Raw genomic sequence first — 24,276 nt, forward strand, 5'->3', positions numbered from 1 at the left:
CCTATGCTGTTAGTGCCAACACGGATCACAACAACTGAATCTTCTCCCTCCTGCTCCAATATCCTTTCAAGCCAATCGGAGATGTCCTGCACCCTGGCACCGGGCAGGCAACACACCATGTGGGACTCCCAATCCTGCTTGCAAAGGATACTATCTGTCCCCTAATTACAGAATCCCCTGTAACAACTTTTTACTCCCCTTCTTGTATGGCCTTCTGCACTATGTTGCAGTGGTCAGCTGGCTTATCCTGCCCACAGCCCTTTTCCTCACCCATACAGGAGGCAAAAATTACATATCTGTTGGACAAGGTCAAGGGCTGAGGCTCCTCCACTCCTGAACTCAGAGTCCCCCTACCTGCCTCACTTACAGTCACACCCTGTTGTTCCTGATCACTAACTGAATTTGAATTACTTTATCTACCCGGGTGTGACTGTCTCCTGAAACACTGCGTACAGGTAACTCTCCCCCTCCCGGATGTGCCGCATTGTTTGAAGCTCAGATTCCAGATCATTAATTCTGATCCGGAGTTCTTTTAGCACCCAACACTTGCTGCAGATGTAGTCACTGCCCTTCACAATGGGATCAGCCAGCTCTCACACCATACAGCTACAGCACATCACCTGTCTAGCCATCTCTACTTATTTAATTCATTTATACAAGTTTATGAATGAATGAATTTCTAGTACTTCTCTATGGTCTTATTCAACTAACCAACTAATAGCCAATTTTTAATCAATCACATGATACGCAAGAAATATCAATTGAAACACCTTACCTTAGCAACATACTGGAGGCCATTTTTTGGTGAGGGGGCGGGGCGGGGGGGTGACACTACACGTGCAGCATCTTGGGATTCAGCTGCTGCCCATATATACCCACCAGTCTGCTGCGCCTTGCTGTGCCCTCTCCCTCTGCTGCTCCTTTAAAAGCCTCACTTACTCAGCAGTCTTATGTCCGTTCCTGCTCAGTGTTCGCTCTGCCAAGGTAAGTTGTTTGGATTCAACCAAGAGCAATAGCAGAAGACAGCTTGGCAGAAGATGAAGAAATTTGGCAGGAGAAAACATGATTGGATGACCCATATTTTGGTAAGTGCTTCAGTTTTGGAATTGTTCAGTTTTACATTGTGGAATTACATCACGATTATGAACACTGTGTCATACAACTGAATTTTCTATTATTTCAAATGACAAAGGTTTTATCTGTTTTTGGCTTACCTGTCTGGTTCTCCTGCACACATCCAGAAAATGCTTCAGCTTTCTGATTGAATTGAAAACTTGGGTTCTCACTGGAGTAATTTGCTGAAAACCAAATCCTCCTATTCGTTAGTTGCCAGAAAAGTTGAAAAAATATTCAGAAGTACATTGAATTCAGTGCAGTTGGCAAAGTAGTGTCATGTGTACTTCTTTAAATCCCAATGTTTGATTTCACTTTCCCTCCATGTTTCTTTCAGTCCTATGATGAGTTTGTAAAGAAGACCGAAGCTGAACTCAGTATAAATCTTGATGTTGCCAGCTCAAACTCAACCAAACCGCAGATTAAAACTCTATACTCCACTGCTACTGAGAAACCGAAGATTAAACCTCCCTCTCTGCAGAGGTACTTTCAGTAATGGATGTAATTGTAACTTTACGAAGGGATGCCTCTTGTATTTCTCTTTTATGCCCTAGTGGAACCCCTTTTGTCCGAATAAGTTGGTGATGAAGTGGTTCTTTAGTTAAGGAGACTAGTACTTTTACAGAGACTTTACAGCAGAGAAACGTACCTTTTGGCCCAACAGATTTGTGCAGTTATTTTGTCTCCATGCGACTCTACTCCCACTTTGTCTTATCCCATCAGTGCATCCTTCTGTATATTTCTCCCTGAGGTACTTATCTAATTTCCCCTTTAACAAATTTGTGCTATTCAACTTCAGCATTCCCAGCTCTAGCAAGTTTCATGTTGTCACCTTTCTCAGGGAATAATGTTTTGTTTTGAATTTGTGATTCAATTCGTTAATGTTAACTTCCTGTTCAGTCAGCCTCACAAGTGAAAACACTTCTCCCTCTATGCAGAGCATTGAGTTTAGGAGTTAAAAAATCACGTTGCGGCTGTACATGACTCTGATTCGGCCTCGATTAGAATACCGTGTGCAATTCTGGAGTCCCTGTTCTCGGAGGGATTTTGTGAATCTTGAAAGGGTTATGCAGAGCTTTACAAGGATGTTGCCAGGGTTGGGGGGGTTTCTGCTATAGGAAGAGGATGAATTGGTTGGGGCTATTTTCCCTGCAGCATCGGAGGCTGAGGGGCGACTGTATAAAGATATTTAAAAGGGATCTGGATGAGTATTTGAATAGAAAGGTTTTCAGAGGAAAAAGGGCCAAACGCTAGCGAGGGGTCTAGGTTTTATCTCGTTTAACTGGTCAGGATGGACAGGTTGAACCAAAGGGTCTGCTTCTGAGCTGTACAACTCTATAACTCTCAGAATATTCAACCAACAGCCCTTGTCATTCAATGGTGTTACCATCACTGAATCCTTCACTATGAACATCATGGAGGTACCATGGACCAGAAACACATCTGGACTCATCATATAAATACTGTGGGCGACAAGGGCAGGTCAGAGACTTGGAGTACTGTGGTATATAACTCACCTCCTTAATCCCCATAGCAAATCCACCGAGTACATAGCACAAGTCAGGAGTTGATGGAATACGCCCAACTTGCCTGGAGGAGTGCAGCTCCAGTAACAATAAGCTCGCCACATCCAAGACACTTGATTGGCACCACATCTGCAAGCAGCCAGGCCCTCCACCACCCTCCACTCAGTCGCAGCAGTGTGTACAATCTACAAGATGCATTGCAGAAATTCAAAGATCTTTAGCCAGATCCTCCCAAATCTGTGACCATTTAGATTTAGAAGGACAAGAACAGCAGATACACAGGACTGTCACTTGCAAAATCCCCTCCAAACCACGCACCATTCTGATTTAGAAAAATATCACCGGTTCTTCAGGATTGCTGTTTCAAATCCCAGGAATTTCCCCCCCTTAGGGCATTGTGGGTCTACCTACAGCACATGGATGCAGTGGTTACAAAAGATAGCTCACCAGCTTCTCAAAATCAACTAGGATCGGTCAGTAAATGCTGGCCAGCCGGCGATGCCCAGACCCTAGGAGTCATTTTAAAAATGTTCATTGAGGAGTTTAGAATTAAAATAGAGTTCCTTGGTGCTCAATGAGCTTTGAGTAATTTTTTTTTGTTCATTCATGGAATGTGGGCGCTTATATAAATGTGGGCTAGCATTTATTGCCCCTTCCTAGTTGTCCTTGAGAAGATGGTAGACGGAAGAGGGTACTGCAGTTGCTGGAGATCAGAGTCAAGATTAGAGCGGTGCTGGCATTGCACAGCAGGTCAGGCAGCATCCGAGGATGAAAGGCTTTTTCCTGAAACGTTGATTTTTCCTGCTCTTTAGATGCTGCCTGACCTGCTGTACTACACCAGCACCCCTCTAGTCTTGACAAGATGGTGCTAACCTAGACCCACAATCTCATTCGGGAAGGACTTGCAAGAAGCAGTGGCAGAATTCCAAGTCAGGATAGTGGCCACTGTTCACAAATTGAGTCACTCACTTACACAATCTATACATTTTAGCTCCAGGTAAAAACAAGGACTGCAGATGGTGGAAACCAGAGTCTAGATTAGAGCGGTGCTGGAAAAGCACAGCAGGTCAGGCAGCATCCGAGGCTCCAACCAGCAGTGTATTTGCAACATTATTACATGGAATTATTACCTTCACTTCATTTAAATTCCTCGCTTGTTTGAAGAAAGCAGAGTTAATTCGGCTTGGCTTCATCCATGGGGCTTGGCTGGCACTGGGGTCTTCAGAAAACATCTCAGTGAGAATTTCTCTCGTCACGATGAATACAAGCTGGAAGAAGTAAAAGGGTAACAGAGAAAAAATTATATTAGATACGCCCTTCCCCCCCCCCCCCCAAAAAAAAAGCTCGTTAGATCACTACATGGAAAACAAAAAGGAATACTGTTCAAAATATATAAAATAGCAACTGTTTGCTCCACAATCTGAACCAAGGATAAATTTAGAATATCATTGATTGCAGAAGAGAAGGCAAAAGAGAGATTCAAGAAGGGATTTAATAGGATTGCAGAACGACCAAGGGTAGGTGCAGATGTATTAGACAAGCTTACTAATATAATACTAAGGAAGGCACCACAACATAAAAGGAGGCAAATCTTTGAAACAAAATGAATGACATCTGTGGGACATGCTGTAAATAGAAAGCAAACTATCATGGCTCCAATTATTAATTCCTAAAAGTTGACCAGAGGATTGGAGGGCAGCTAACTCCTCGATCAAAATAAGAAAAACAGGAATTTCTCAATCAGTTAGTTTTGCTTCATTTGTTGGTAAATTAAGAGTTAAAAATATGGAGATAAATACGAGCACTTCAAGAGACAGTTGCTAATCAAAAGCAATTAGCATGAATTTCTAATTAGCAGGTTGTGAACTATCAAATAATTTGACAAGGATGTATTAATAAAAGAGCAGATTAGTACGAGAAAAAGTGTATATGGTTTTCATGGATTTTCAGAAATTATTTCAAGAAGTTACCTCTGAGGAGACCAATGGCAAAACTCAAAAGCACCTCAAATGAAGGGGAGCAAAGTCAAATGGATAGAGGTGTTTGGGAAAATGCAGGTCAGGGTAAAATAAAGATTTCACACGAGAAAGGTGTGGAGAATGGAAGGGACCCACAGGAGCCCATGCTCAGATTGCCCTTAATTGTTATAGTAATAAACACAATCTTGACTTGGGAATTTAAGAGAAGGAAACTAAATGATTCCAACTTGGGTTGAAGGGACAGAGATGGAATTATTCTGCAGTGACAGATACAGAAGAATATTTACCGGAAGATGGAATTGAAGTTGAGAGTGAGATGAAGTAATACATTGAGTGGATAAGAAAAGGAATTACACCTGAAATGGGAAGATCCTAATCAGATCAGAGAAAAAGGCCACAAAGTATTCAAACATACAGGCCATTTAAAGTGACCGATATGGCCATTAAAAAAAACCTGACACTTCCAACTGCACACAAACAATTTAAGCGATTAAGTTGCATAAGATCTTCGAATATTTTGGTCAATTTTGGGAACCTCAACACAGCACAAATTCAGACTGAAAAGTGCAACCTGTAAGGCTTTCTTTGTCTGAAAATTATGGAGTGACCTGTGGAAGATCAAGATTCTGGAGAGTTTTAAGAAGATGATTCATAATTATATGTTGTATTATCAACCAATGGAAAGACAGATGATACAGAAAAAAAAAACAAAATGAGTGACTGGAAGAGACACCATGTAAATAGAAACAGAAACTATAGATTCTCAGAGTTGGCGAAGTGGCGATAGATGGGATTTAGTGAATAACAGGATGAGGTTGATGCTGATAAATTAATAATGGGAGAGTACAAACAGTAGAGGAGAAAGGGGCTTTGGACTTTTAGGGAAGGGGCAAAATGGGAAATTGAATTCAAAGCAGTCATCAGGATCGAGTTAATGTTTTTTAACATGCTCTGTTATGCATATCATCAATCAGATCTGCTGTGGAGCACTCTTAACTCACCTTTCTTGCTGAATTGAGAAAAAATAATTTTGTGTTCAAACACAAAAGCTGGATCTCACCTCACAAAAAAACTCTTTTGCTCACACTCTCTACATCTTTCCATTTATTATTCTCAAGATAGTCTGGGGGTATTCGTAGATCTCCTGGATCGTGGCCAAGTTCCTTCCACTTCCTCAGCCGCTGCATGAACCATCTTCTCAACCTCTAAAGCATCAGGAGCTACAGAAAAATAAGGTTCCCTTTGGATTTTCAGAGGCATATCCTTTGGAGACTGGGCCTCCTGTACTGGCTGCTGCACTTTGCTACAGCTCAGCCCAAAGTCCTCATCAAACGAATCCTGGTCATCTGCCAGGTCATCCAGTGCCTCATGACTCAATTCCAACTCTGCCAGGCGTTTGGTCAATTCTTCCTGCCACTTGTACCAAACACTGGGCTGCCCTGTTGCAAAGTACACAGACTATTGGTCTGTGTACGTTGGCCTCAGGCGACTGACTGTGTGGAGTTTGCACGTTCTCCCTGTGTCTGCATGGGTTTCCTCCGGGTGCTCCGGTTTCCTCCCACAGTCCAAAGATGTGCAGGTCAGGTGAATTGGCCATGCTAAATTGCCCGTAGTGTTAGGTAATGGGTAAATGTAGGAGCATGGGTGGGTTGCACTTCGGCGAGTCAGTGTGGACTTGTTGAGCCGAAGGGCCTGTTTCCACACTGTAAGTAATCTAATCTAAAAATCTAATCAATCGAGAAACTGAAGGTCAGGAACAAAACTGTGAAATCAAAGCATGAAAACGGGGAGACAAACAAACAAGAACCTTCTTTTTATATCTCAGAGTATGTCTGACGAGTTGGACACAGGCTGGAATTCATTTCCAATTTATTCACAGCCATGTCATGAAAGTTAAGGTTTCCACATGGAGTGACATTAAAGAGTATATTTTATCGGACTGAGTACTCAAACTCAATACACAATTCAGTTAATGGAGTCAGGAGAAATGCTTTATACTCGTTTTCAATTTTTAAAAATAGTTGACTTGATCAAGGTGGTGGAAAAAATCATCTTTACAAAGTTGCAAAGTATCCCAAGTGGTCTTCCTGGGCTTTAAAAATACATTTGTTCTGACAAGAACACATCACACTGAGCAATATTTCATGAGGCTCACAAAGGGAGAGATCCCACTGCTGACGATCATGGAGTGTGGAGGATAGGGAGAATACAGCTTTTGAACAGTTTCGGGTCAGATACATTGTGATGAAATCAGTGAATATTCTTCAAACTATGCAATCACAAGAAATATGGCTAGTTACGAGTTACCATGGAGAAAGTAATGTCCATTTTAGGAAATTGATACAGACTGGTCAAATCTTTCCTAGTTCAGAGTAGAAGTATGGAAAATCTCTTCATCTACTAACTGTTGTGTACTTAGAGCAATGAATGATTTCAGACTGAACTTTCTGAGCTTCAGCTTTCCAAAATCAGATCACTTTCAGTTGACTGCTGCACCCCTTTTTATTCCTGCACTTTATAGGAAAACACAAATATTGACAAATCAGAACAGCATGTGTCAGTTTAGTCAGGGTGTTGCTGTTTCAAATCAAACTGACCCAAGCACCTATTTCAGTGACTTCCTGCATTGAATGCTCAGAAAGGAATGGACAGTATGAGAACTTGTCAAGCACTTTCATCAAAAGAGCTGCTTGTCCAATCAATGTGAACATGTGCAAACCATAAACCCTTCTGTTCTTCTTATCAGATGGCCATTCAGGCTCGGGACTTTGCTGGAAAATTGTATGTGAACTGATTTTGCAAGAGATTGAAAAGCAAAATTAAAAACTTAGTTTAAAAGAACCTCTTTAAAAACATTGCCTCCCTTTTTGGGAAGGACAGAAAAGTGCAGGAGGAAAAGTTTTGAATTTCAATAGCAATCCTTCAGTTCTAAACTCAATAATTACACAGTGGAAATGGTCACTAAACCTTGAGAAATAATCAGGCATACTGACACTTATTGTGAGAATTGATGGGCAAGGTAGAAAACACTGAAACACCAGAAATTTTATTAATATTGCCCAGAGCTGGATTTTATCACCCACAAATATATTTAACAATTTAACAGTCTTTTTGTAAAGGGTCCTTAGTAAAGGGGAACACTCAGGGTAATTTCTGAAAATGATGACCTGAAAAATGTGCCTGAAAAAAGTGGAGTTGTATTTTGACATATTGTTACAGAAACAATGACAATCCTGTAAGTATGTTAAAACATGGGAATTTAAGAAGCTCTGGAATTATTAATAAAACAATTGCATGAATGCTTTGAGACCAATAACACATCTCCAATTCTTGAAATTCAAATCCATCCCAAAACAGGTTCAAAATTAATACTTGCAGGTTGAGGACAAAGATCTGGAGACAATACCTCCTCCTTATCATCATCACTGTCAGCTCTTTCAGATGTCCCCAATTGGATAACAGTCTTGTGTTCCTCCTCTCGATCCTTGGAAGGTGACCTGGGCCAAGATTCAACATCCAATTTGAACTATAATCCTTGATTAGTAAACTGGATCTTCTCAGCTCGAGACTTTGTGATTTCATGCAATTGTTCAACAGTGTCCTTGACAAAGGAAGATAGCTCAGGTGTACAATCCTTTACCTGAAATGCTCGGAACCAGCTGGTTCTCGGAATTTAGAACTCTTCAAATTTCAGAATAAGTGACAGTTTGATGGCGAAATGATTAAAAATCATACCGGAGGAGCATACTCACTCTATAAAATGGGGCGATGAAACAGAATTGTGGTTTGCCAGTGCTGCTCACCCCACCCCCCACTACGTCACATCTGAGTGATACGCCAAACAACCATGTTAATGAGGAAATAACTTCACAAAAACAACTTTGGAGCTTTTCGGATTTCAGGATTCAGTTTAAAGGATTGTCTACCTATATCATATCAACCAAAGAATTGGCCTTTGACTCACTGCTCTTCAGATCATCTCCGTTGAAGTCTTCCCTATCCTCACAATTGTCCTTGCGTTCCTCTCTTTTAATGTCCACGTGCTCCTCATGGATTTCCTCAGATTCAGGCTCGAGGAATGGTACTTTAAATTGAACCTCAAGTTGGTCCTTTTCCCTGTTCAGTAAATCCAACAGAGGAGTTGAAGAGATCTCATGGATATTTAGTGAAAACCTCTCCCATTGTGCACTGGAAGAACACACAGACACATTGGTATTGATTTTGGTTTCTGTCTTCAGTACTGTCTTGGATGCCTTCTCTATGTACACATCATTCCAGTTCATGTTTTCTTCATTCTGGTCTTCACTCAAGTTTGCCAATCGTTGCTCCTCACCAGACTTGGACAAGCTCTCTTTTCAATTTTGGTCATCTCCAAAAGTTTCCACTGCCTTGCTAGATTCATTAATAACATGCAGCAAGTCAAACTTACTTGGTTCAGAAAACTGATTACTTGCATTTTGATTATTCAAGTTGTTTTTAAATGGATCGAGCTTAAAGTCGACTTGCCCTCCAGGAGTATTACTTCGAACAAACTCTTCCGCCTGCAGTTCTGCTAATTCTTTTGAAAGCTCTGGCTCAACCTCCATCACATGTCCCATTATTACGGCCTTCTGGCGTATCCAGCCCCGCACCAGCCCAAAAGCCATTGGCAAAGCTCGTTCTGCCCTTGAAGCGAAGTGTTCCTGGTTGGATGCTACTAACTAAACTTCTTACACTAATTTGGAATTCAGGCAGTTCATCGGTTTCAGGCAACATAGCTGTTTGAGTGTGACACGGACAGAGACAGTGTGATGGCGTGGGAGTCTGTTCCTCATTGCTTGCATCACTTTGCTCTTCTCAGTTGGTGATTTCAAGTCTACAAGTTGTTCTGAATGTACGCAACCACAGCTGGGAGAGTATTCCTCACCCAGCCGCTCACTGATTTCATCATCCACACTGATGCTTGGTGAAACACTTCGAAAAAGCTTCTCCCCTTCATTCATTTCCTTCTGCTTGAAATGCTCAGGACAGGAGAGCACTTGGGCCTCAGTGTGATTTTTGTCACTGGTGATTTTGATCAGATTGCTGGGTGAGCCTCTGAGGGAGTTTACGCCCCCAGTGGGTATCCTGGTCCCAATCAACCCCGTCAGGGCTGGCACACAGCATTTGGGATCTCCCAATCACATGCAGAATTCCTTGAAGTGGCCAGTAAGGTATCTTTGCATTCTTTTGTGAGCAACGAATTAATGCAGCCACACTTCAGATCGTTCTGAAACTTTCACTCATCAACAATCTGACACTGAACAACAAGACTAATGATTTCTGCAAAACGTTCTCAAAATTCTAAAACCTGACAGTTTTGTTATATCGCGATATTTCTTTGCTTCGTCTTTCACAGAACAATTTCAGAATTAATTTAGACAACACCAATCCGACCAAATCTGAGTCCCCGACTCCTCTCTTCTTTTTAAAAAAAAGTGTCCTGGACTCAATTTTGGATCCACAGGTCCCCGACCTGTTAGTGGGTGTCCCCATCTCCTCTTTAATCTTTCCTGAATTAATTCTTACCAAGGCCGATCCCTGGTGAGCAGCGAGAGGTCAAGTGAACCACTAATGAATGAGGGGGAAACCAAACGGACAAAGTACTCACGTCTGGCTGGCTGATTCCTCTGCACTCATTAGCGGAGGTCTCAAGGCACTTTCACCGCTTCCCATAATCTGTCCGGAACGAGTCCAAGTCATTGCACCAGATGGGATTTGGACCCCAGTGGACTGGGGTGGGGGGGTTCTGTTCCGTGATTGGTCAATAAGCACTCACATTCTGTCTGGTTCTTTAAGACTTCATTCTTTATTTTTCATATGGCCGGGCACAGATCGCCCACAAACACAGAGGTTATACACTTCCGTGTTCCTCAGAGGAGCTGCACGCATGGCTTAAAACAAAGGTATTTTTATACTTTTCTTAAAGAAAGGTACAAGCCATTATCGCGTAGTACATTCAGACAATTACCGATCGAGTTACGAAATAATCTTAACTGACAGCAACTTGGTCCAATGATGTTTCCTGGGAACCAACTTTATTTTCCAACACTTAAACCACTCTTATCTCACGAACCGAATCTTTGCACCAGCACTTGAAGGTCAGTTAGATTGGCCAGAAATGTATCATCTAGTCTAGTTATTTCTGTGCTGTAAAAGAAGCATTGTCTGCTAATCTCTGTTGAGGCAGATTGTGATTAGTCAATTATGCAGCTCGAACAGCGTTAAAAGCTATTTTATGCAGCTTTTAGCAGAATTGTCGATTTGCAGCCCAGAAGCCAGTTTGTCATATTATTTGCATTAAGAAGCCATTTTGTTCCCATTTTAGTGAGTAAGAGCGTGTGAGAAGTGGTTGTTCCTGACAACAACTGGTTACCTCAGTCTGCATTCAGGATTCAGATCCTCTGTAGATAGAGACAGGGAAGTGGGAAGCAAAACAAAGGTCACATTTCATGTACAAAAGGGGATTGAATATGAATGGGCAGTGATTTAATTGTTTAAAAACTTACAGCATGGGGGTCAGATCACAGTATATGTGGCAGTTCTCTATTCCAACAATACTCAATACTTCGTAGATATTTTTCACCCACTAGACTGCTTTAAGGCTCATCTCAAAAACTCACCCAATAGAACTGATTATATTCTGTATGAACATATAATATTCTGCAGCAGCAAGTGTACAACCTTCAGCCATAATTTCCTCTTTAAAAATAATGATCCATTCTTTCTTTTTCACATACAGAGTAAACAGATCGACTTCATTACAAATGCATTTTTTTTAAAAAAGTCATTAAACTCCAGATAGCTCTGACCACGAAATATTTTATCTCAAAAGGTTGATTCAGCATTGACATCAAAATGCATGGGGTCAGAGAGTCAGTTATACAACAGACTCAGCTCATCCGCACCAACCAGATATCCCAACGTGACCTAGTCTCAGTTTGCCAGCATTTGGCCCAAATCCTTCTCAACCCTTCCTATTCATGTACCCATCCCAATGCATTTTAAAAGGTACGAGTTGTAATTGTACCCCTCTCCGCCACTCTGGAAGCTCAGTCCATGTGTGCAGCTCCCTCTGCCTGAAAAGTTATCGGTCAGGCCCTTTTTAAATCTTTCCCTCTCACCTTAAACCTATGCCCTCTAGTTTACAACTTCCCTGCCCTGGGAAAAAAAATCTTGGCTACTCACCCGATCATACCCCTCATGATTTAATAAACCTCTACAAAAACCCTTCAGTCTCCGATGCTCCATGGGAAAAATACTTCAGACTATTCAGCCTCTCCCTGCAACATCCTTGTAAATCTTTTCTGCAGTCTCTCAGATTTAACATCCTTCCTACAGAAAGGTGATCAGAACTGTATGCAGTATTCTAGATGAGGCCTCACTAACGTTCTGTACAGCTGCAACATAACACTTCAACCACGACAGAGAATGTTCTGACCAATGAAGGCAAGCATGCCAAATGTCTTCTTCACCACGCTTTCTACCTGCAACTCCACTTTCAAGGAACTATGCACCTGCATCCCGAGGTCTCTTTGTTCAGCAACACACCCAGGGCCCGACCATTAACTGTATAAACTAGTGACTGGATAGAGAACTATAAAAATGAGATTTGATAGAGAAGTTTAAAAATGAAGACCATAAGATAGAAGAGTGGAAGTAAGGCCATTCGGCCCATTGAGTCCACTCCGCCATTTAATCATGGCTGATGGGCATTTCAACTCCACTTACCCGCACTCTCTAACTAGAGCTTTATCAAGTCTTAGAAGCACATCAATGTTTTTATATTCCAACCCTCTTGAGATAAATGACAGCATTACATTTGCTTTCTTAACCACAGACTCAATCTATAAATCAACCTTGAGAGAATCCTGGACTAGCCCTCCAGATCCCTTTGTACTTTGGCTTTAAGAATTTTCTCACTGTTTAGAAAATAGCCCATGCCTGTTTTCTTTTTTTCAAAGTGCAAGGCCTCACCAATGTCCTGTACAGCTGCAACGTAACACTTCAACCACTACAGTCAATGTTCTGACAGATGAAGGCAAGCATGCCAAATGCCTTCTTCACCACCCTCTCTACGTTCAACTCCACTTTCAAGGAACTATGCATCTGCATCCCGAGGTCTCTTTGTTCAGCAACACACCCAGGGCCCGACCATTAACTGTATAAACTAGTGACTGGATAGAGAAATTTTAAAATGAGACTTGATAGAGAAGTTTAAAAATGAAGACCATAAGACAGAGGAGTGGAGGGCCATTTGGCCCATTGAGTCCACTCCACCATTTAATCATGACTGATGGGCATTTCAACTCCACTTATCCGTACTCTCTCCATAGCTCTTGATTCCTTGTGGGATCAAGAATTTATCAGTCTCTGCCTTGAAGACACCCAACATCTCAGCCTCCACTGTGCTCCATGGCAATAAATTCTGGCTGAAGAAATGTCTCATTTCCATTCTAAATTGATGCCCTCTCATTCTAAGGCTGTGCACACAGGCACTAGATTCCCTGCCTAACGGGAACAACTTCCTAGCTTCCACCCTTTCTAAGCCATGCGTTATCTTGTAAGTTTCTATTCGATCTCCCCTCAACCTTCTAAACTCTAATGAACACAATACCAGGCTCCTCAGCCGTTCATCATATGTTAGGCCTACCGTTCCAGGGATCATCCGTGACAGTCTCTGCTGAACACACACTAGTGCCAGTATGTCCTTCCTGAGGTGTGGGGCATAAAATTGGACACAGCATTTTAATTGGGTCTAACTAGAGCTTTAACAAGTCTCAGAAGTACATCAATGCTTTTATATTCCAACCCTCTTGAGATAAATGACAACATTACATTTGCTTTCTTAACCACGGACTCAATCTAGAAGTCAACCTTGAGAGAATCCGGGACTAGCACTCCCAGATTCCTTTGTACTTTGGCTTTATGAATTTTCTCTCCGTTTAGAAAATAGCCCATGCCTGTATTCTTTTTTTCAAAGTGCAAGGCCTCACATTTGCTCACGTTGAATTTCATCAGCCATTTCCTGGACCACCCTCCAAAACTGTCTAAATCTTTCTGCAGCCTCCCCACCTCCTCAGAACATCCTGCCTGTCCACATAACTACTTATCATCAGTGAACTTTACCAGAAAGCCCCCAGCTCCCTTCATCCAGATCATTAATATATAACATCAACAGCTGCGGCCCCAACACTGAATCCTGCGGGACACCACTTGTCACCAGCTGCCATTCCGAAAAAGAACCTTTTATCCCAATTCTCTGCCTTCTTTCAGACTGCCAATCCTCAATCCATGCCAGTAGCTCACCTCAAACACCATGGGCCCTCACCTTACTCAGCAGCCTCCCATGGGGCACCTAACCAAAGGCCTTTTGGAAGTCGAGATGGATAATATCCACTGGGTTTCCCTGGTCTAACCTACTTGTTAAGTCTTCAAAGAATTCGAACAGGTTTGTCAGGTACGATCTCCCCTTACTAAATCAATGCGGACTCATTCTAATCTGACCCTACACTTCCAAGAATTTAGAAATATCATCCTTAACAACATATTTGAGAATTTTATCGATAACCGAGGTTAGGCTAATCGGCCGACAAGTTTCCATCTTTTGCCTTGATCCTTCTTGGACAAGTGGGTTACAACAGCGATTTTCCAATCATCTGGCACTTTCCCTGACTCTATTGATTTTTGAAAGATCACAACCAACGCCTTCTCTATTTCCTTAGCTACTTCCCTCAGAACTCTAGGATGTAGCCCATCGGGACAGGAGATTTCTCAATTTTTAGACCTTTTAGCTTTTCTAGCACTTTCTCTTTTGTAATGGCAACCATACTCAACTCTGCTCCCTGATTTTCCTTAATTGTTGGGATATTACTCATGTCTTCCACTGTGAAGACTGACACAAAGTACTTATTAAGTTCTTCAGCTATTAACTCCCATCTCTAGCCTTCCTGCATCAATTTGGAATAGCTCAATTTCTACTTTTGCCACTCGCCTGTTTCTTATGTATTGAAAGTAACTTTCACTAACATTTCTAATATTACTGGTGAGCTTACCTTCATATTTGATCCTCTCCTTCCTTATTTCTCTCTTTGTTATCCTCCGTTTGTTTTTGTAGTCTTCCCAATCTTCTGATTTCCCAGTCTTCCCAGACACTTCGTAGGCTCTGTCTTTTGCTTTGATCCATTTCCTGACTTCCTTTGTCAGCCATGGCTCTCTAAATCCACCTCCCCCCTACCCGGAAACACCCAGAAACTCCTGCCATTGTTGCTCTCCTGTCTTGCCCACGAGGCTCTGCTTCCAGTTGATTTTCATCAGTTCCTCTCTCATGCCCCTGTAATTACCTTTATTTAACTGTAACACCATTACATTCGATTTTGCCTTCTCTCTTTCAAACTGTAGCCTGAACTCTACCATATTATAATTGCTGCCTCCTAAGTGTTCCCTGACTTTACGATCTTTTATGAAGTCTGGCTCATTACATAAAACTAAGTCCAGAATAGCCTGCTCCCTCGAGGGCTCCATCACAAGCTGTTCCAAAAAGACATCCTGTAAGCATTCCATGAATACCCTTTGTTTGGATCCACCGGCAACATTATTCAACTAGGTGATTTGCATATTCAAGTACCCCATGGTCACCTTGACCTTGCCATTCTGACATGCCCTATCTATTTCCTGGTACATCTTGCGCCCTTGGTCCTGCTGTGAGGTCACCACGTAACTCTCATTATGGCTTTTTTGCCTTTGCTGTTCTTCGACTCCACATCATCTGATCCTATGTCATTCAGTGCCATGGATTGAATTTCATTCTGAACTAATAAGGCAACCCTGCACCCACTGCCCACCTCCCTCTCTTTTCGATAAGTTGTAAATCCTTGGATGTTTAACTGCCGGTCCTAAACCCCCTGCAACCACGTCTTTGTGATGCCTACCACATCATCATTCATGATGATTTGTGCTGTTAATTCATCTACTTTGAAACAAATACTATGAGCATTCAGGTAAAATGTCTTAATGCTAATTTTCTTATCCTCATGATTTCCAACATCTCTAGTAATATGTTCAAAGTTATCCTTCGTTTTTGTTTCATTCCTGGTCTGCCTTCAACTGAAACCCTGCACACATGCTAACCTGTTGCTTATCGTTCTACTTGACTCCATACTCCCTGTTGCTTTCCCTTTCCCTTCCCCCAGACTCATAAGTTTAAAGTCCGAGTGACCACCCGATTTATCCTTTTCGCCACAACACTGGTTCCAGATCGGTTCAGGTGGATACTGACTCATCGGTACAGATCGCCCAGGTTCCAAAAAACTGATGCCAACGTCCCACGTGTTTACTTCCCAAACTTGCTTATCCCTATGACAATTAGCACGTGGCTCTGGCAGTAATCCAGAGATTATGACCCTCGAGGACCTGTTCTTCAATTTCCTTCCTCGTACTTGATACTCCCCACACAGGCCCACATGCCTCGCCTTGCCTATGCTGTTAGTGCCAACATGGATCACAACAACTGGATCTTGTCCCTCCCGCTCTAATATCCTTCCAAGCCAGTTGGAGATGTCCAGCATCCTGGCACCGGTCCAGCAACACACCATGTGGGACTCCCAATCCAGCTCGTAAAGGATACTATCTGTCCTCCTAATTATAGAATCCCCTGTAACAACTATTTGTCTTTTTGCTCCCGATCTTGAGTGGCCTTCTGAACCATGGTGTCATGGTCAGCTGGCTCCCTGTCCACAGCCCTTTTCCTCATCCATACAGGGAGCACAAATCGCATACCTGTTGGACAAGGTCAAGGGCTGAGGCTCCTCCACTTCTGAACTCAGAATCCCCCTTCCTGCCTCACTTACAGTCACACCCTGTTGTTCCTGATCACTAAATGAATTTGAATTACTTTATCTACCCGGGTGTGACTGCCTCCTGAAACAAAGCGTCCAGGTAACTCTCCCCCTCCTGGATGTGCCGCAGTGTTTGAAGCTCAGATTCCAGATCATTAATTCTAATCCAGAGTTCTTTGAGCAACCAACACTTGCTGCAGATGTGGTCACTGCCCTTCACAATGGGATCAGCCAGCTCCCACACCATACAGCTACAGCACATCACCTGTCTAGCCATCTCTACTTATTTAATTAATTTATACAAAATTATAAGTTAAATATTATTCAACTAATCAACTAATAGTGAACTTTTAATCAATCACACGATACACAAGAAATATCAATTGAAACGGCTTACCTTAGCAACACACGACAGTCCATTTCTTTGGTGAGAGGAGAGGGCGCGGGGAGACACGACACGTGTAGTATATCGGGATTCAGCTGCTGCCCAAATATATACCCAACAGTCCTCTGCGCCTCGCTGTGGCCTGTCGCTCTGCTGCTCCTTCAAAAGCCTCACTTATCAAGCAGTCTCACATCCGTTCCTGCTCAGTGTTCGCTCCGCCAAGCTAAGTTTTTATATTTTAAAGTGATCATCCCATCGGGTCTCTGATCCTCATTGTCGCTCCTCCCACTCCAACTGCCGCCCATAAAATGAAGAACACTGATCCCCCGAGATAAGTTTGTATATTTTAAAGTTAACTTCCCATCAGGCCTCTGGTCCTCGCTGAAGGTGCTTGAGCTGCATGGACGGAAAAATGTTTTCACTTGTGAGGCTGACCTGAACAGGAAGTTCACATTAACGAATCGAATCAGAAATTCAAAACAAAATATTCTTCCCTGAGAAGAATGACAACGTGGAACTTGCTTATGCCAGGAATGCTTCAGTTGAATAGCACGAATATGTTTAAGGGGAAATTAGATAAGTACCTCAGGGAGAAATATACAAAAGGATGCACTGATGGGATGAGACAAAGTGGGAGTAGAGTCGCATGGAGACTAAATAACTGCACGAGCCTGTTGGGCCAAAAGGCACGTTTCCCTGCTGTAAAGTATCTGTAAATGTTCTGGTCTCCTTCACTCAAGAACCATTTAATCACTAACTAATTTGGACAAAAGGGGTCCCACTGGGGTATGAAAGAGAAATACAAGAGACATCCCTTCATAAGGTTACACAATTAACATCCATTACTGAAAGTACCTCTGCAGAGAGCATGGTTTAATCTTCAGCTTCTCAGTATCAGTGGAGTACAGAGTTTTAATTTGCGGTTTGGTTGAGCTTGAGCTTCCAACATCAAGATCTTTACTGGGTTCAGCTTGGGTCTTTGTCATAAACTCATCATAGGACGGAAAGAAACATGGAAAGAAAGTGAAATTAAACGTTGGGATTTACAGAAGTACACATGACACTACTTTGCCAACTGCACTGAAATCAATGTACTTCTGAATTTTTAAATAAGTTTTCTGGCAACTAAGGAATAGCAGGATTTGGTTTTCAGCAAACTACTCCAGTGAGGACCCAAGTTTTCAATTCAATCAGAAAGTTGAAGCATTTTCTGGATGTATGCAGGGGAGCCAGACAGGTAAGCCAAAAACAAATAAAGCATTTGCCATTTGAAATAATAGAAAATTCAGATGTAGGATGCAGTGTTCATAATCGTGATGTAATGGTGCAATATAATACTGAACAGTTGCTAAACTGAAGCACTTACCAAAATATTGTCCATCCAATCACGTTTTCTCCTGCCAAATGTCTTCATCTTCTGCCAGTCTGTCTTTTGATATTGCTCCAGTTGATTCCAAACAACTTCATAACTTCATTAGAAATGAAGATCTGGGGATAGAAGCACAGGAGAAATGGCAGCTAATGCACATACCCTAAATACACAGACAAAACAACCTCCAATCCATTATCCTTCCCGTAAACTGCTCAATGAAGACTTTGATGCTTGGACCTTCTGATTCTTCTCCCATTCTGAATGATGTAAAATTGGATGAAACTCAAAGCATGTTCCATTAAACAAAAATCACTAAATGCTTTAAAATGTAATTATAATTGAAGTGAATAACATCAGTGAGACCCAAAAGCATATACAAAACAACTTTAAGGTAGCATGCAACACTCCAAGAGTGTGAGAAGGTTTGACATTTTCCCTTGACTAAGACCGAGACTGAGAAATGAGTAATTATTCACTTATCAATTCACTGCATTACATGGTTCAGCACTTTGCCAATAATTGCTGGCCTCTGCTCTGTCAAATTCCAAAAATATTCTGCCTTTAATAGACTGTAGGCAGACAACTGAAGATCAGCGCTGTGGGAGGTCTCACAATAAATATTGGGGCTGACGTGGATTCATACAGTGGACCCAGCATTTCAGGAAGATCAAATCGTTCTCAGTTTAATAGATGAGTTCATCAAAGTTATATGATCTAACCATTGACCACTGCCTCACATGGCTCCAGACAGGGAGATTGTGATAGGTTTCCCGGCTAACACCGTCAAAGGCAAGTAACATGCCCAGAAATGTAGGTGTGGGAAATAGCACAGTTCAGACTGAAGACACATTACAGTCGAGTTATAAAGACAAAGCAAAGGAAATGATTAGTCCCAAATTTGCTCTGTGGATGAAAAGCTGATTTACACATGCCCATTCTCAGCCCCTGGTAAAGTGCAACACTTCACAAACTGTACTCAAAGGGAAGTCAGGCTAGACAATGAGCTGCTTGATGTTGACTTTAGACCATGGTAAAAAGTTCACATTACAGTGTTGCAAGTCTGAGTTACTGGGAGGAGTCATCCAGGGAATACTTCAATGTCAGTGCCACAGTAAAAGAGAAGTTGCATTGTTGTAATAGGAAAGAACTTGGTCTTTGTGCTGGACAATACTTTGTAACCAATGCTCAAGTCATCCACCTGAACCTCAAATTGCCAAAACACTTGCAATATATATAACTTTTCACACTTGTACCATGTTGTTCTCAGCCTTTGAAGTATAGCCACTAATTATAATATAGTCAAAAGCTGCAACAAACTTTCACATAGCAAGTTCCCAAAATTAGAGAAATGGTTCAGTAAACGTTTAGCCATACTGACTCATGTAGTAGATTGACCAGGACCATGAGGGAGAACTCCACTCCTCTTCAAACTAGCACTAAAAATCTTTTTTTAAAAACTCACCCAAGGAGGGAAATGGGGCCTCACTTTGAAAACAATATTTCAGTGCTGCACCAGGACTGTCATCCAGGACTTCACTTCAGCGTTTGCTTAATCCCTTCTGCTGACTGAGGAAGAGTGCCACTGAGCCATGGCTAACACTCAGAGCTATTACATTGTCTCTCCAGTTGGGAGTAAAATGAGGTTCCTCAAGGATCACTGGGGAGATCAGAGTAAAACGGGGCTCCTCAGTTCCTGACCTAACTTATACCATAAGGTCAGAAGTGCGGATGGTTGCTTCAGTATCTGAGGAGTTATGTTCAAAGGCAACAAGATGTAGACAATATGCAGATTTGGACTGGTAAGAGGCAAGTAATTTTCGCATCAAAACTGCCAATTAATGACCATCTCCAGTAGGAGGCCTGTGACCACTGGTGGCCCACAAGGATCGGTGCTGGGTTCACTGCTTTTCGTCATTTACATAAATGATTTGGATGTGAACATGGAACATAGCATGGTTAGTAAGTTTGTAAATGACCCCAAAATTGGAGGTGCAGTGGACAGTGATGAAGGTTCAGAATACAACAGGATCTCGAACAGATGGGCTGAGGAGTAGCAGATGAAGTTTAATTCAGATAAATGTGATTTGCTGCATTTTGGAAAGGCAAATCAGGTCAGGACATATACACTCGATGGTAAAGTACTGGGGAGTGTTGCTGAGCAAAGAGATCTTGGAGTGCAGGTTCATAGTTCCTTGAAAGTGGAATGAAAAGTAAACAGGATAGTGAAGGTGGTGTTTGGTATGTTTGACTTTATTGGTCAGAGCATTGAGTATAGGAGTTGGGAGGGCATGTTGCGGCTGAATAGGACACTGATCAGGCCTCTTTTAGAATACTCTGTGCAATTCTGGACTCCCTGCTCTCGGAAAGATGTTGTGAATCTTGAAAGGGTTATGCAAAGATTTACAAGGGTGTTGCCAGGGTGGCGGGTTTCTGGTATAGGAAGATGATGAATTGGTTGGGGTTACTTTCCCTGGAGCATCAGAGGCTGAGAGGCAACTGTGAAAAGAGTTATAAAATTATGAGTGGTATGGATAGGGTAAATAGACAAGTCTTTCCCTGGTGAAGGCAAATCCAAAACTAGAGGGCATAGGTGAGAGGGGAAACATTTTAAAAGGTAGGTAACGGGTAACAGTTTCATGCAGAGGGTGGTGTGTACATGGAATGAGCTGCCAGAGGAAGTGGAGGCAGCTGGCATAATGATGATATTTAAAAGACATCTGGCGGCGTATATGAATAGGAAGGGTTTAAGAGGGAAATGGACCAAATGCTGGAAAATGGGACTAGATTTTATCTCAGATAACTGGCCTGTATGGAGAAGTAGAAGCGAAGGGTCTGTTTCTGAGCTGTACATCTCTATGACTCTAAGAGAATATTTAACTAATGACCCTTGACATTCAATGGAGTTACCATTACTGAATCTTCCACAATGAACATCATGGGGGTTACCATGGATCAGAAACTCATCTGGACTCATTGTATAAACACTGTGGGCGACAAGGGCACGTCAGAGGCTTGCAATACTGTGGTATATAACTCACCTCCTGATTCCCCATAGCAAATCCACCGAGTACAAAGCACAAGTCAGGAGTCTGATGGAATACACCCCACTTGCCTGGAGGAGTGCAGCTCCAGGAACACACAAAAAGCTCACCACATCCAAGACAAAGTAGCCCACTTGATTAGCACCACATCCGCAAGCAGCCATGCCCTCCACCACCCTCCACTCAGCAGCAGCAGTGTGTACAATCTACAAGATGCATTGCTGAAATTCAGAGATCTTCAGCCAGATCCTCCCAAATCTGTGACCATTTAGATCAAGAAGGACAAGAGCAGCAGACCGCCACCTTCAAGTTCCCCTCCAAGCCACTCATCATTCTGACTTCGAAAAATATCATTGTTTCTTCAGGATTGCTGCATCAAATTCCAGGACTTCCTTCCCAAAAGGACATTGTGGGTCTACCTACAGCGCATGGACTGCAGTGGTTACAAAAGATTGCTTACCAGGTTCTCAAAAGCAACTAGGATCGGTCAATAAATGCTGGCCAGCCAGCGATGCACAGACCCTGAGTCATTTAAAAATGTTCATTGAGGAGTTTAGAATTAAAACGGGGTTCCTTGGTACTCAATGGGCATAGAGGAATTTTTTTTTGTTCATTCATGAAATGTGGGCGTCACTGGCTGACCAGCACTTATTGCCCCTTCCAAGTTGTCCTTGAGAAGATGGTGCTGAGCTAGACTCACAATCTCATAAGGGAGGGACTTCCAAGATGCAGTGACAGATCTCCAAGTCAGGATAGTGGCCACTGTTTACAAGTTGAGTCACTCACTTACATAATCTACATATTTTAACTCCAACCAGCACCACGTTTGCAACATTATTACTGACAAGTAGGACAAAAGGATGACATTACCTTTACTTCATTTAAATTCTGTGGGTTCCTCGCTCGTTTGAAGAATGAAGAGCTAATTCGGCTTGGCTTCATCCACAGGGCTGGGCTGGCACAGAGGTCGTCAGAAAAGATGTCAACTAAAATTTCTTGTCATATTAAGGACAAGCTGAAAGAAGTAAAAAACTAACAGAGAAAAGATTATATGAGATGCGTCCTCTCCACTCAACAAAAAGCTTGTGAGATCATTGTGAAAACAAAAGGGAATCCTGTTCAAAATATATAAAATAACTGTTTGCTCCACGATCTGAACCAAGGATACATTTAGAAGTTCATTGATTGCAGGAGACAAGGCAAAAGAGAGATTAGAGAAGGGGTTTAAAAGGATTGCAGAACTACCAAGGGTAGGTGCAGATGTATTAGACAAGATTGCCTGCATAATACTGAGGAAGGCACCACAACATAAAAAGAGGCAAATCATCGAAACAAAATGAATGACATCTGTGGAACATGCTGTAAATAGAAAGCAAACTATCAAGGCTCTAATTATTAAGGTGAATAATAATCAAATATTGTATTATCAACAATGGAAACAGCAATAGAAAGTCAGAAACGATGGAGAAGAATTTGAAAAAAATGCTGAGTGGCTGGAAGGGACACCATATATTATGCAAATAGAAACAGAATCTATAGACTCTCAGACTGGGCAAAGTTATGACAGACGGGATTTAACGCATAACAGTACGATGATGATGAGGATGATAAATTAATAATGGGAGAGTACAAACAGTGGAGAAAGTGGAGAGAGTACAAACAGTGGAGGAGAAAGAGGCTTTGGATTTTTAGGGAAGAGGCAAAATGGTAAATTGAATTCAGTGCAGTCATCAGGATCGAGATAATGTTTTTAACCTGCTCTGTTTTACATATCATCAATCAGAGCTGTAATGGAGCACTCTTCACCCATACCTTTCTTGTTTAACTCAGAAAAAATAATTTTGTTTTCAAATACAAAATCTGGGTCTCACCTCACAATAAGCTCTTCTGCTCACACTCTCGTCATTCTTCCATTTATAATTCCCAAAGTCTGGGGGCATTTGCAAATCCCCCAGATCATGGCCAAGTTCCTGCCATTTGCACAGCTCCTCAGCTGCTGCATGAACCAATGTCTCAATCTCTACAGCATCTTGAGCGAAAGCAAAGTTATTTTCCCCTTGGATGTTTCAGGGCACATCTTTTAGGGACTGGGGCTCCTGCACTGGGCTGCCTTGTTGCAAAGTACACAAACTGTTGGTCAATCTATAAACTGAAGGTCAGGAACAAAAATGATGGAATTCATTTCAAAACATTAATGAACAATAAATGGTTATAATAAACTGTGAAATCAAAGCATGAAAATGGGAGACAAACAAACGAGAACCTTCTTTTTATATCTGAGAGTATGTCTGACGTGTCAGACACAGGCTGGAATTCATTTCCAATTTATTCTCAGCCATGTAATGAAAGTCAAGGTTTCCACATGGAGTGAGATCCAGAACATTAAACAATATATTTGATTAGACTGAGTACTCAAACTCAGTACAAAATTTACTTGATGGAGTCAGAACAAATGCTTTATACTCCTTTTTAAGTTTTAAAAATTTTTGGCCTTGATCAAGGTGGTGAAAATAATCATCTTTATAAAATTTCAAAGTGTCATAAGTTGTTTCCCTGAGCTTGAAATATAAACTTCGTATGAAAAAAACACGTCACACTTATCCATTCGGCGGAATCAATATTCCATTAGACTCACAAAGGGAGATATCATGGTCTATCATGGAGTGTGGAGGATGAGAAGAATAGAGTTATTGAACTGAAAAGAATACTTTTGGACAGTTCAGGATCAGATACATTGTGATGAAACCAGTGAATATCCTTCAAATTATGCAATCAAAAACATATGGCTTGTTACAAGTAACCATAGAGAAAGTAATGGCCATTTTAGAAAACTGATATTGACTGTTCAAACCTTTCCTGGTTCACAGTATAAGTATGGAGAATCTCTTTATCTTCTAACTGTCATGTACTTAGGGGAATGAATGATTCCAGACTGAACATTCTGAGCTTCAGCTTTCCAAAATCAGATCACTTTCAGTTGTCTGCTGCACCCCTTTTTATTCCTG

Source organism: Chiloscyllium punctatum, chromosome 7, assembly GCF_047496795.1.
Source record: "Chiloscyllium punctatum isolate Juve2018m chromosome 7, sChiPun1.3, whole genome shotgun sequence".
Classification (NCBI taxonomy): domain Eukaryota; kingdom Metazoa; phylum Chordata; class Chondrichthyes; order Orectolobiformes; family Hemiscylliidae; genus Chiloscyllium; species Chiloscyllium punctatum.